A 14,257-nucleotide genomic window follows, 5' to 3' on the forward strand; every position below is an offset into this window, starting at 1 on the left:
CATTCCCCAAGAGAGGATGGCATTCACTTCAGCAGTGGTAAATTCATGAACTTCTTTGACGAAAAGATCATGATCATTAGAAAGCAAATTATGGACTCCTCTTTAAATCTGTGTATTTCTCCAAAGCTCAGTTGTCCTGAGTCTGCACAACACTGCCAGGACCTAGGATCAAGGGAGACACTCAAGTTTTTTAATACTATATCTCTTGACACATTGATGAAAATCGTCTTGGCCTCGAAACCTTCAAGCTGCATACTGGACCCTATTCCAACTAAACTACTGAAAGATCTGCTTACTGTCTTGGCCCTCCTATGTTGAACATAATAAATGGCTTCCTATCCACTGGATGTGTACCAAACTCACTAAAAGTGGCAGTAATAAAGTCTCTCTTGAAAAAGCCTAACCCTGACACCCAAAAAATACCAAAACAATATATTGAATCTCCATTCCTCTCAAAAGATTTTGAAAAAGATGTTGCCTGCCTTCCTGAATACAAACAATGTATACGAATTATAGCACTGAGACTGCATTCGTGAAGGTGGTAAATTACCTTTTAATGGCGTCAGACCAAGGCTCTGCCCTCTGTCCTCGTGCTCCTAGACCTTCGTGCTGCTTTTGATACCATCAATCACCACATTTTTTGGGAGAGATTCGAAATCTAAATTGGTCTACATGGACAAGTCCTGGCCTGTCGGAAAGATCTGTATCAGTTTGTCTCTGTGGTTGGTTTGTCAACTGTACATTTTGGTGTTCCTCAAGGTTCCATTATAGGACCACTATTGTTTTCACTATATTTTTTACCTCTTATTGAGGTAAACATAATGTTAACTTTCACTGCTATGCGGACGATACACAGCTGTACATTTTGATGAAACATGGTGAAGCCCCAAAATTGCCCTCCCTGGAAGCCTGTGTTTCAGACATAAGGAAGTAGATGGCAGCAAATGTTTTACTTTTAAACTCGGACAAAACAGAGATGCTAGTTCTCGCAAAGAGATCTTCTGTTGGATCTGACAATCAATCTTGATGATTGTACAGTCATCTCAAACTGTGAAGGACCTCGGTGATACTCTGGACCCTGATCTCTCTTTTGACAAACATATCCATCTTTGTAACATTGCAAAAATCAGAAACGTTCTGTCCAAAAAATTATGCAAAAAAATGTATCCATGCTTTTGTAACTTCTAGATTAGACTACTGCAGTGCTCTACTTTCCAGCTCCCCGGATAAAGCACTAAATAAACTTCAGTTAGTGCTAATTATGGCTGCTAGAATTTTGACTAGAACCTACCACATTTATCATGTTACTCCAGTGCTAGCCTCTCTACACTGGCTTCCTGTTAAGGCTAGGGCTGATTTCAAGGTTTTACTGCTAACCTACAAAGCATTACGTGGGCTTGCTCCTACCCATCTTTACGATTTGGTCATACCTACACGTACGCTACAGTCACAAGACGCAGGCCTCCTTACTGTCCTTAGAATTTCTAAGCAAACAGCTGGAGGCAGGGCTTTCTCCTGTAGAGCTTATCCTCTTGGAACTCTAGGGGCAGTATTTCATTTTTGGATGAAAAAAACGTTCCCATTTTAAACAAGATATTTTGTCACGAAAAGATGCTTGACTATGCATATAATTGACAGCTTTGGAAAGAAAACACTCTGACATTTCCAAAACTGCAAAGATATTATCTGTGAGTGCCACAGAACTGATGCTACAGGCAAAACCAAGATGAAACTTCAAACAGGAAATGAGCAAAATTTTTGAGGCGCTGTTTTACAATGTCTCCTTATATGGCTGTGAATGCGCCCTGAACGAGCCTACACTTTCTGCCGTTTACCCAAGGTGTCTGCAGCATTGTGAGGTATTTGTAGGCATATCATTGGAAGATTGACCATAAGAGACCACATTTACCAGGTCTCCGCCCGGTGTCCTGCGTCGAAATTGATGCGCAATCTTCAGCTGCAAGTATTCCTCCATGTGATTTCAGAGGAGAAAGCAGACTTCCACGAACGATATATCAACAAAGAGATATGTGAAAAACACCTTGAGGATTGATTCTAAACAACTTTTGCCATGTTTCAGTCGATATTATGGAGTTAATTTGGAAAAAAGTTTGGCGTTTTGATGACTGAATATTCGTTTTTTTTTGGTAGCCAAACGTGATGTACAAAACGGAGCGATTTCTCCTACACAAAGAATCTTTCAGGAAAAACTGAACATTTGCTATCTAACTGAGAGTCCTCATTGAAAACATCCGAAGTTCTTCAAAGGTAAATGATTTTATTTGAATGCTTTTCTGGTTTTTGTGAAAATGTGCTAAATGCTACGCTAAATGCTACGCTAGCTATCAATACTCATACACAAATGATTGTTTTGCTATGGTTGAAAAGCATATTTTGAAAATCTGAGATGACAGTGTTGTTAAAAAAAGAGCTAGCATATTTATTTCATTTCATTTGCGATTTTCATGAATAGTTAACGTTGCGTTATGGTAATGAGCTTGAGGCTGTATTCACGATCCCGGATCCGGGATGGGTACTATCGAGAGGTTAAGGAATGGTCTGCCTATCCATGTGAGAGATACAGACTCGGTCTCGACCTTTGAGTCTTTATTGAAGACTCATCTCTTCAGTAGGTCCTATGATTGAGTGTAGCCTGGCCCATCGGTGTGAAGGTCAACGGAAAGGCACTGGACCGCCGACTCACCGTTGCTGTCTCAGCCTGGCCGGTTCCCCTCTCTCCACTGGAATTCTCTGCCTCTAACCCTATTATGGGAGCTGAGTCACTGGCTTACTGGTGCTCTTCCATGCCATCCCTAGGAGGGGTGAGTCACTTGAGTGGGTTGAGTCACCGACGTGATCTTCCTGTCCGGGTTGACACCCCCCTCGGATTTGTGCCATGGGGGAGATCTTCATGGGCTATGCTCGGCCTTGTCTCAGGGTGTGCTTTGACAAAGTGGGTGGGGTTATATCCTGCCTGTTCGGCCCTGTCCGGGGGTATCGTCGGACAGGGCCACAGTGTCTCCCGACCCCATCCTGTCTCAGCCTCCAGTATTAATGCTACAATAGTTTGTGTCAGGGGGCTAGGGTCAGTCTGTTATATCTGGAGTATTTCTCCTGTCATATCCAGTGTCCTGTGTGAATTTTACTTCTTGCGACTCCAAACCCGTATCCGGGAGCGTAATCATAGCCCCAAGCTCATTACCATAACGCAACGTTTCCTATTCATGAAATGAAATAAATATATTGAAACACAAGCTTAGCCTATTGTTAACAACACTGTCATCTCAGATTTTCAAAATATGCTTTTCAACCAAAGCTACACAAGCATTTGTGTAAGAGTATTGATAGCCTAGCATAGCATTAAGCCTAGCATTCAGCAGGCAACATTTTCACAAAAACAAGAAAAGCATTCAAATAAAATCATTTACCTTTGAAGAACTTCAGATGTTTTCAATGACGAGATTCTCAGTTAGATAGCAAATGTTCATTTTTTCCCAAAATATTATTTGTGTAGGAGAAATAGCTCCGTTTTGTTCATCACATTTGGCTAAGAAAAAACCCGAAAATGGAGTCACCACAATGCCAAACTTTTTTTCCAAATTAGCTCCATAATAATCGACAGAAACATGGAAAACGTTGTTTAGAATCAATCCTCAAGGTGTTTTTCACATATCTATTCGATGATAAATCATTCGTGGCAGTTGGTTTCTCATCAGAAGCAAATGGAAAAATACTGCAGCTGGAGATTACGCAATAATTGCGACGGAGGACACCAAGCGACCACCTGGTAGATGTAGTCTCTTATGGCCAATCTTCCAATGATATGCCTACAAATACGTCACAATGCTGCAGACACTTTGGGGAAAACGTGGAAAACGTAAGCTGACTCCAAGCTCCTCCACAGCCATATAAGGAGTCATTGCCATGAGGCGGTTTCAAAAAATGCGGCACTTCCTGATTGGATTTTTATCTGGGTTTTTTCTGTAACATCAGTTTTGTGGCACTCACAGACAATATCTTTGCAGTTTTGGAAACGTCAGAGTGTTTTCTTTCCAAATCTGTCAATTATATGCATAGTCGAGCATCTTTTCGTGACAAAATATCTTGTTTAAAATGGCAATGTTTTTCATCCAAAAATTAAAATAGCGCCCCCTATATCCAAGAAGTTTAGTATGCTCCCTCTAATACTCTCTCTCTCTATTTATCTCTCTTTCTCCTTCTCTCGGAGGACCTGAGCCCTAGGACCATGCCTCAGGACTTTCTGTTCTGATGACTCCTTGCTGTCTCCAGCCCACCTGGTCATGCTGCTGCACCAGTTTCAGCTGTTCTGCCTACGGCTATGGAACCCTGACCTGTTCACTGGATGTGCTACCTTGTCCCTGACCTGCTGTTTTGGACTCTCTCTATACCGCACCTGCTGTCTCTAACTGAATGATCGGCTATGAAAAGCCAACTGACATTTACTCCTGAGGTGCTGACCTGTTGCACCCTCTACAACCACTGTGATTACTATTATCTGACCCTAATGGTCATCTATGAACGTTTGAACATCTTTGTCATGTTCTGTTATAATTCCCCCCAGCACAGCTAGAAGAGATCTGGTCACCCCCCATAGCCTGGTTTCCCTCTAGGTTTCTGAATTTATATGTTTAAAGTAATGACTAAAGAATTCCACCCTGAAATCATGAAATGTGTCATAATTCCATAATTTGCGTGTGACTAGACCATTGTGTTACTATGTAGTAATGTGAGAGTTGAGACAACACAGCCCCTTCCAAGGTCCCTCTAACAGCTAGAAACTGCCAGGCTGGTAGAAAAGTGATAAACTGTGTGTGTGTGTGTGTGTCTGTGTACAAAATGACTGTTTTTGCATTTTTGACTTCAGAGTACCCTCTGAATAAAGAACTAACCTATTGCAGAGTGGGGGCTTTGTCTAATTCTTCATTAACCAGGGTCTTACAAACTTCTGGGAATTGGTCAAAGCTATAGTGATAGCTGAGGCCAACCATTGGGAGAAAAATTCTCGTGACAGTTTCTTCCTAGGTTCCGGCCTTACTAGGGGTTTTTTCCTAGCCACCATGCTTCTACATATGTAATGCTTGCTGTTTGGGGGACACAGGTTGATGTACAAAGGGCTTTACAAATAGTTTTTATTGATTTATTAAGATGTTCTCTAGAAATATTAATGCATTATGACTGGTGTGTAACCTGCTAAATGTGTCCATTCGTTCTATAGAAACATCAGACATTTTAATACTTAAATTAATGTTGTATTTTTAATTGCAACTATCCACCTGTCGATGAGATCAATGATTCATGTTTGGAGTTCAATGAGGGGAAAAACATTGTTTATTGCAGCAGACTGTGGAAATTAGACAGCGAGGATTAGAATTACACGAAGGTCACTAGCTCTTCAAAATAAGAATGCTAAAAAATCATAACTAATTAAACTTTTAGTCACAGTTTATTCTACTATCCATAAACAAATTTCTGCTCATGGTGAGTATCCTTGTTATCCATAGTACTTGCACTAATTATTGATTGGCCTATTTGACATTGATTGGCCTATTTGATTGGCCTATTTGTTATTACAAACTGCAACACGGAAGTGTAGAAAATATAATTTCCTCAGCTAATATTCTAAGGCTCAGTTCCAGATGCGACCTTTATTCAGGGCAGGGCCCCACCTATTTTGAGCCCCACCTGTTAGGCAAAAAATAAAATACAGAAAATTATGAAGGAAAAAAATAAAGCTGCATACAAACATGGTGTCTTTTTTGCTTTCTTGAGTAAGGCAGCTCCAAAATGCAACTGTCAGCCTAGCTCAGTGCTTTCTGTGGTGGTGGGGAAGCCAGCAGAAAATACAAAGTGTAGGGGATGGTAATGTTCTCTAGTTGCACCGTGATTGGCTCAGTGTTCTGTCACTCATGGGGACACCACGGCACCGCAAAATCTACAGGGAGAGCTTGAAAATTCAAGCCTCTTGGGTGCTGCCATATATTTATATCAGAAGTGCCCATCCAAAGAGGCTCTACCGTAGCTTTGATTGGACTGATCATGTAAACGTCATACATTCAAGCTCTTAGCTAGAAAGCTAGACAAGCAGTCATCATCATGAATCAAGTCGACAATCTACTGGAAAATCCTTTTCGAGCCTTTATATGAAGATAAATTATAGATAAAACATATCGGTGCTCATTGGCCATTGGACATAAACATTACACAACAAGTTGGGAATCGCAAATTCAACAATGAATGGTTTGGAAGGAATCAGTGGCTAAACGCAAGCATTGCAAAGCAATCACTAGCCTGTTATTCAGTGGATAGGGTGTGTGGTCCAAGTTTGGGTTTAAGGGTCTCTTTACCAAGCTTAAAAGGATATTTACATGCAATACCATGGGCCAGAAAAGTTTGAATACATTGGCCATGCTGTCAATCCAGCAAGACTTCTGCCGTGTTCAAAACAACAGGAAACTCGGAACTGGGAAATCTCAAACTTCAGTGAGTTCAAGACAACTGGGAACTAGTTAGTTCTAGTTAGTTAGAACTAGAACTAGTTAGTTAGTTCCCAAAATTAGTTTTGAATGGTCATCCATCTCGGATTTCCAAGTTGGGAATTCGGGCCTCTTTCTAGAGCTCCGACCTGAAGATCACTGACATCATAATTCATCCTTGTTTTTTTACGAGTTCCCAGTTGTCTTGAAAACACCATAAATCCAGAGAATGCCAGAATTTGGTGATAAAGTTTGATGACAAAATTTGCCCACAAGAAGGATCGTCGTGCCACCTTCCTGATCAAGTGGGCACAGCACATCAAGGTGTGTCCAAAAATGTATTGTATGCTGCTGCTTAAATTATGTAATATGCCAGGGAGATATGTATACTGTAGCTAAGAAAGTAATACTAAGTGTATGTTGTGTAGTAAGCTGTTAGTAGCCCATGTGCCACGCCCTAAAAATGTGGTTTCTTTCCCCCTCATAACTTAGCCTACTGTTCTGACTTAGTGGTACACATGTAGGTTATAGCCTGATTTAGAGAAATGTAATTATCGAATATCGTAAGAGCATTCATTGTCTGCTTATATGCCCCCTTTATTTATCCTACCGTTCTGACTTTTTGTACAGGAAGAATACTGTAAGACGTGCCCATGGTCTGAATTCTGTCGCTGTACATTTCAAAGTGCTGAACTTTTTTTATATATAGTTATATTGACTATGTCCGCCGTAGCTCACTCATTAATGTCTTAATAGAAATTATGGATTGCCTCTTATCCGCTCCCTTATAACATGGTTTGTACATCTCAATTTTCAGTAGAAACCACATTTGTTTAAGCAAGTCAGCCATATTGGCTATGTTTAAAAAAAAAAACGCAGTATACGAGGCCCGAATGAACCGTTTCACTGCCAGACAGAGCTCCGCTGATAGCCAGGTGTGGTGGTGGTAAAGATTCACTCCATGGTGCTAAAAAGAAAGCTCTGCTGTTGGGACAGCTTTATGTAGGCCCTAACAGTTTGTAGACACTGTTTGTCATTGTTATAGTGCAATTAATGCATTGTTTAGTGGTGTGTTTAGTAGCATGGCAGCAAAGCCACGCATCTAAAATATATTTTTTGAGTTTGCGCCACCCATATGTACATGCTAAAATCTCCACTGCGCAGTTCTAAAATAGAATGCAGAGCTCTATGACACTGAGTTGAGTGCAAGTCTGGTATCTGCTAGCATGTAATCAAGATCAATGTATCAAAATAAACTACAAAATAATTGTATTTTTAAAAATATAGAAATACATTTGCAAAATAGTCAGCCTGAACAGCAGTAAGATTTCTCAGTAACGGTTACAGAAACATTTTACTTGCTATGATGATGATGACGACATGTTGTTCTTTATCTATACTGAACAGAAATCTAAACCCTAACATGTAAAGTGTTGGTACCATGTTTCATGAGTTTAAATAAAATATCCCAGAAATGTTCCATACTCACAAAAAGCATATTTCCTTGAAAACGTGTGCACAAATTTGTTTACATCCCAGTAAGTGAGCAAGATAATCCATCTACCCGACAGGTGTTGAATATCAAGAAGCTGATTAGACACCATGATCATTACTTAGGTGCTCTTTTTGCTGGGGACAATAAAAGGCTACTCTAAAATGTGCAGTTTTGTCACACAACACAATGCCATAGATGTCTCAAGTTGAGGGAGTGTGCAATTGGCATGCTGACTGCAGGAATGTCCACCAGAACCCTTGTCAGATAATTTTAGGTTTATTTCTCTCCCATAAATTGCCTCCAACATACTTTTAAAGAATTTGGCAGTACGTCCAACCGGCCTCACACCCCAGCCCACGTGTGACCACCCCAGCCCACGTGTGACCACCCCAGCCCACGTGTGACCACCCCAGCCGGCTTCTTCACCTGTGGGATCGTCTGAGACCAGCCACCTGGACAGCTGAATAAACGGAGGAGTATTCATTTCTGTAACAAAGCCCAGTCATTCTGATTGGCTGGGCCTGGCTCCCCAGTGGGAGGGCCTTTATATGAAATCCATAGATTAGGGCCTAATTCATTAATTAACATTTACTGATTTCCTTATATGAACTGTAACTCAGTAAAATTGTTGAAATTCTTGTATGTTGTGATAATATTCGTGTTCAGTATACATTAGTTGAATGCACTGACTATAAGATTGTCTGCTAAATGACAAAAATGTAAGAAAATATATAGCCTTGTCCTCAGAGGATGTGCAAACCAGCTGGCTGGAGTGTTTATAGACATATTCAAATCGTTCCATATCCCAGTCTATTGTCCACACTTGCTTCAGGATGTCCACCATTGTTGCAGTACCCAAGAAAGTGAAGGTAACCAAGCTAAATAACTATCGCCCTGTAGTATTCACTACTGTAATCATTAAGTGCTTGGTATAGAAAAGTATTTTGTATTTTAAAAAAATATACAAATTACAGCTCTCAAAATTATTCAGCCCTTTACTTTCAGTGCAGCAAAATCTCTCCAGAAGTTCAGTGAGGATCTCTGAATGATCCAATGTTGACCTAAATGACTAATGATGATAAATACAATCCACCTGTGTGTAATCAAGTCTCCGTATAAATGCACCTGCACTGTGATAGTCTCTGAGGTCCGTTAGAAGCGCAGAGAGCATCATGAAGAACAAGGAACACACCAGGCAGGTCCGAGATACTGTTGTGAAGAAGTTTAAAGCCGGATTTGGATACAAAAAGATTTCCCAAGCTTTAAACATCCCAAGGAGCACTGTGCAAGCGATAATATTGAAATGGAAGGAGTATCAGACCACTGCAAATCTACCAAGACCTGGCCGTCCCTCTATACTTTCAGCTCATACAAGGAGAAGACTGATCAGAGATGCAGCCAAGAGGCCCATGATCACTCTGGATGAACTGCAGAGATCTACAGCTGAGGTGGGAGACTCTGTCCATAGGACAACAATCAGTCGTATATTGCACAAATCTGGCCTTTATGGAAGAGTGGCAAGGAGAAAGCCATTTCTTAAAGATATCCATAAAAAGTGTCGTTTAAAGTTTGCCACAAGCCACCTGGGAGACACACCAAACGTGGAAGAAGGTGCTCTGGTCAGATGAAACCAAAATTGAACTTTTTGGCAACAATGCAAAATGTTATGTTTGCCGTAAAAGCAACACAGCTCATCACCCTGAACACATCATACCCACTGTCAAACATGGTGGTGGCAGCATCATGGTTTGGGCCTGCTTTTCTTCAGCAGGGACAGGGAAGATGGTTAAAATTGATAGGAAAATGGATGGAGCCAAATACAGGACCATTCTGGAAGAAAACCTGATGGAGTCTGCAAAAGACCTGAGACTGGGATGGAGATTTGTCTTCCAACAAGACAATGATCCAAAACATAAAGTAAAATCTACAATGGAATGGTTCAAAAATAAACATATCCAGGTGTTAGAATGGCCAAGTCAAAGTCCAGACCTGAATCCAATCGAGAATCTGTGGAAAGAACAGAAAACTGCTGTTCACAAATGCTCTCCATCCAACCTCACTGAGTTCGAGCTGTTTTGCAAGGAGAAATGGGAAAGAATTTCTGTCTCTCGATGTGCAAAACTGATAGAGACATAGCCCAAGCGACTTACAGCTGTAATCGCAGCAAATGGTGGCGCTACAAAGTATTAACTTAAGGGGGCTGAATAATTTTGCACGCCCAATTTTTCAGTTTTTGATTTGTTAAAAAAGTTTGAAATATCTAATAAGTTCCACTTCATGATTGTGTCCCACTTGTTGTTGATTCTTCACAAAAAAATACAGTCTTATATCTTTGTTTGAAGCCTGAAATGTGGCAAAAGGTCGCAAAGTTCAAGGGGGCCGAATACTTTCGCAAGGCACTGTATCCAAACAAACCAATCAATAATGAAATTCAAATATTAAGTTCCAAATAGTAAAACAATTTGTAACACACTAAACCATCTAACAAATCATAAGAATATAATGCCGTCTATCTTCTTTTTCACCGTTTGTTTATTTTTTAGATGTCTGTAGAAACCTGTTGAAACTCCCCATCCCGGATCGTGACTAAAGCCTCAGGCTCATTAGCATAACGCAACGTTAACGATTTCTGAAAATCGCAAATAAAATGAAAATAATGCGTCTGCTCTCAAGCTTAGCCTTTTCTTAACAACACTGTCATCTCAGATTTTCAAAAAATGCTTTTGAACCATAGAAATTGACTAATTTGTGTAAGAGTATGCTAAGCTAGCTTAGCATTTTGAGTAGCATTTAGCACGCAACATTTTCACAACCAGATAACCAAATAAATAAAATCATTTACCTTAGAGCTTCGGATGTTTTCAATTAGGAGACTCTCAGTTACATACCAAATGCGCAGTTTTTCCTGAAAGCGTCTGTGTGTAGGAGAAATCGTTCCGTTTTGTACATCGCATTTGGCTACCGAAACGAACCGAAAATTCAGTCACCAAAACGTCAAACTTTTTCCGAATTAACTCCATAATATCGACCGAAACATGGCAAACGTTGTTTGGAATCAATCCTCAAGGTGTTTTTTCACATATCTCTTCATTGATATATCGTTCGTGGAAGCCTGCATTCTTCTCTAAATTCCATGGAAAAATACTTGCAGCTGACTTTTGTGCACCAATTTCGGCGCAGGACACCGGGCGGACACCTGGTAAATGTGGTCTCTTATGGTCAATCTTCCAATGATATGCCTACAAATACGTCACAATGCTGCAGACACCTTGGGGAAACGACAGAAAGGGCAGACTTACTCCTCTCGCATTCACAGCCATATAAGGAGACAATGGAAAACAGAGCCTCAAAAATCCTGCTCATTTCCTGGATGCCGTCTCATCTTGGTTTTGCCTGAAGCTCACGTTCTAGGGCACGCACAGAAAATATCTTGGTAGTTCTGGACACGTCAGAGTGTTTTCTTTCGAAAGCTATCAATTATATGCATAGTCGAGCATCTTTTTGTGACAAAATATCTTGTTTAAAACGGGAACGTTTTTCATCCAAAAATGAAATAGCGCCCCCAGAGCATCAAGAGGTTAAAAATACTTAGGCTAGGCATAATACTGCCCCCTTTGGATGAATTGCTTGCCCATAGTAAACTGAAAATAAATCTGTCCAAAATTGCTAATATATGCATATAATAATTATTATTGGATAGAAAACACTCTAAAGCTTCTACAACCGTTTGAATTATGTCTGTAAGTATAGCAGAACTCACAGGGCAGGCAAACTAGTTTTGGCATCCAGAAAGTTGGGGCAACTTTGACGTCATCGCCCCCACCCTTCCCAACCAGCTATGGATCTGGAAACACTTTCTATGTCTTCCACTAGATGTCCTCATTCAGTAGAGCGTTTAATTGTGCAAATCCCGCGAACTTTGACCCTTTGAGAGGAAAAAGAGTGGGTGTCGCGAGAAAATACATGTGCGTTAGGGCACGAATTGGACACCTTCCTCTGTTCCCGCTTGCCTGAGATGAAGTACGATTGTCCGGTTGAATTGCCAATCGTTTTGTACGTTTATAACATCCTAAAGCTTGATTCTGCACTTAGTTTGACCAGTTTAGTCGACATATAATATGTAATTTTTAAGTTTTGATGCGCAACTGTTCTGGACCAGAAGTCATTTTTGGTGCATTTCAGCTGAAAGTGGTAGCATATGGACACACGAACTGAAACAAAACGATGTATTGGGTAAGTATGACTCCTTCCACTACATTCTGATCGAAGACCATCAAAGGTAAGGGAATATTTATGTTGTAATTTTGTATTTCTGTTGACTCCAACATAGCGGAGAAATATTGCTTACGTCTGAGCGCCGTCTCAGATTATTGCATAGTGAACTAATTCCGTAACGTTAAAAATAAATGTGACACAGCAGTTGATTAAGAAGCAGTGTATCTTTCTAACTATATGTAGAACATGTATATTTAGTCAAAGTTTATGATGTGTATTTCTGTTATCTGGCGGGGCTATCTATAATTTCTCCGGACATTTTTGAGCATTTTCTGAACATGGCGTCAATGTAAACGGATTTATAGATATTAATTGCATATTATTGAAAAAAACATAAATGTACTGTGTAACATGTCCTATTACTGTCATCAGAAGAAGATTTTAGGTTAGTGAATTATTTTTGTTTTAATCCTGCGTTTGTGATTGCATCTTTTGTTCGACAAAATGGCTGCATATCGTCTGTGTCTTTGTGGTGGTTTGACGTAAATATGTGCTATGTTTTCGCTGGGTCAGGTTGCTCTAGGCGCCACTGTTTCAACCAGAGACTGACACTATAGCCTGGTTGTTTCATCCTCACCTCACTTTCTTAATCCTAATTATCTTCATTCCAATGTGATATTACATTTGCCCAGGGTTTCCCAAACTCTGTCCTATGGACCCCCAGGGGTGCTTGTTTAGATTTTTGCCCTTGCACTACACAGCTGATTCAAGTAATCACCTCATCATCAAACATTGATCATTTTTTTCCAGCTGTGTAGCATTAGGGAAAAAACTAAATGTGCACCCCTTGGGGTTCCAAGGGAAATGCTGGGGTAGGCCGTGGAGTGGAGTGTCTGCAGGTTCCATGGAGTGTCTGCAGGTTCTTGCTCCTCCCTTGTACTTTATTGATGAATTAAGGTCACTAATTAGTAAAGAACTCCCCTCAGCTGGTTGTCTAGGTCTTAATTGAAAGGAAACACCAAAACCTGCAGACACTAGGCCCTCCATGGAATGAGTTTGACACCCATGGTCTACATCATGAGATTATTATGGATAAGAGTGCACATTTTTTATTAGTCTAAAGGCAGTCAGGCATCGATGTCACCCGAATCAGACGCTTGATATTTATTGGAAAGGAGCATTAAAATCGCTCTACCACCTTATGAAGTTCATAAATGATTTAAATCTGTAGCCTAATAAACTGCATGGTTTCCTGAGTCATGGTGGGGGGGGGACCACACACCAGATTATCGCATGACTCCAAGGTTACGTGTCATATGATGGTAATTATATTCAAATTTGCACATGAATGCATTTCCATCGCCATTTCTCTCATTATACATTTTACAGACAAAAAGATTACACCATGTCGAAACAAACAAATGAATTAAAAACATTTTTTTTTTTTTAACAAAACTTCCTGTTTCCATCACAGCTGTCATGATTTATTTTTTAATACAGTATGACTTTACTCATATAAAAACAGTGGATGGATGTCCATTTTTCATCTCCTGTTTGGCATGCCTCTTGTGATGTGGTTCAAGCATCACTGATGGATTTGTTGACTTGACAACTGCATCAGAGTTTTGAATGACCCCCCCCATTTTGTTCCATGCTGGCTGAAGACCTAGCTAGCCAGTAACTATCTAACCCCAGTCACAGATAAAAGGGGAAATATAGAAGTATCTTCGCCCTAGATGAATAGTGTAAAATGTTAATTAGAGTGGGGGCATGGTTGTTCAAAACTCTGACGCAGTTGATAAGTCAGCAAATCCATCAGTTCTGCTGTGAACCTCAACACAACAGATATGCCAAATGGGAAATGTATATAAAAAATATAATTGTTGTTTCATTTGCTTTGTGTACGACCAAATTTGCTTGAAGACTTTACTGAAACCCTGCATCCAAGTTGCTTGACATAGGCATTTCAAAGAGCTGTCAGCCAAGGCAAGCTCTGAATATAAAAACTCATCACCCACTCAGCATGTCTTTTCAAACTTCCTGGTAGTTGTGC

The sequence above is a fragment of the Oncorhynchus masou genome, chromosome 10, assembly GCF_036934945.1.
Source record: "Oncorhynchus masou masou isolate Uvic2021 chromosome 10, UVic_Omas_1.1, whole genome shotgun sequence".
Classification (NCBI taxonomy): domain Eukaryota; kingdom Metazoa; phylum Chordata; class Actinopteri; order Salmoniformes; family Salmonidae; genus Oncorhynchus; species Oncorhynchus masou.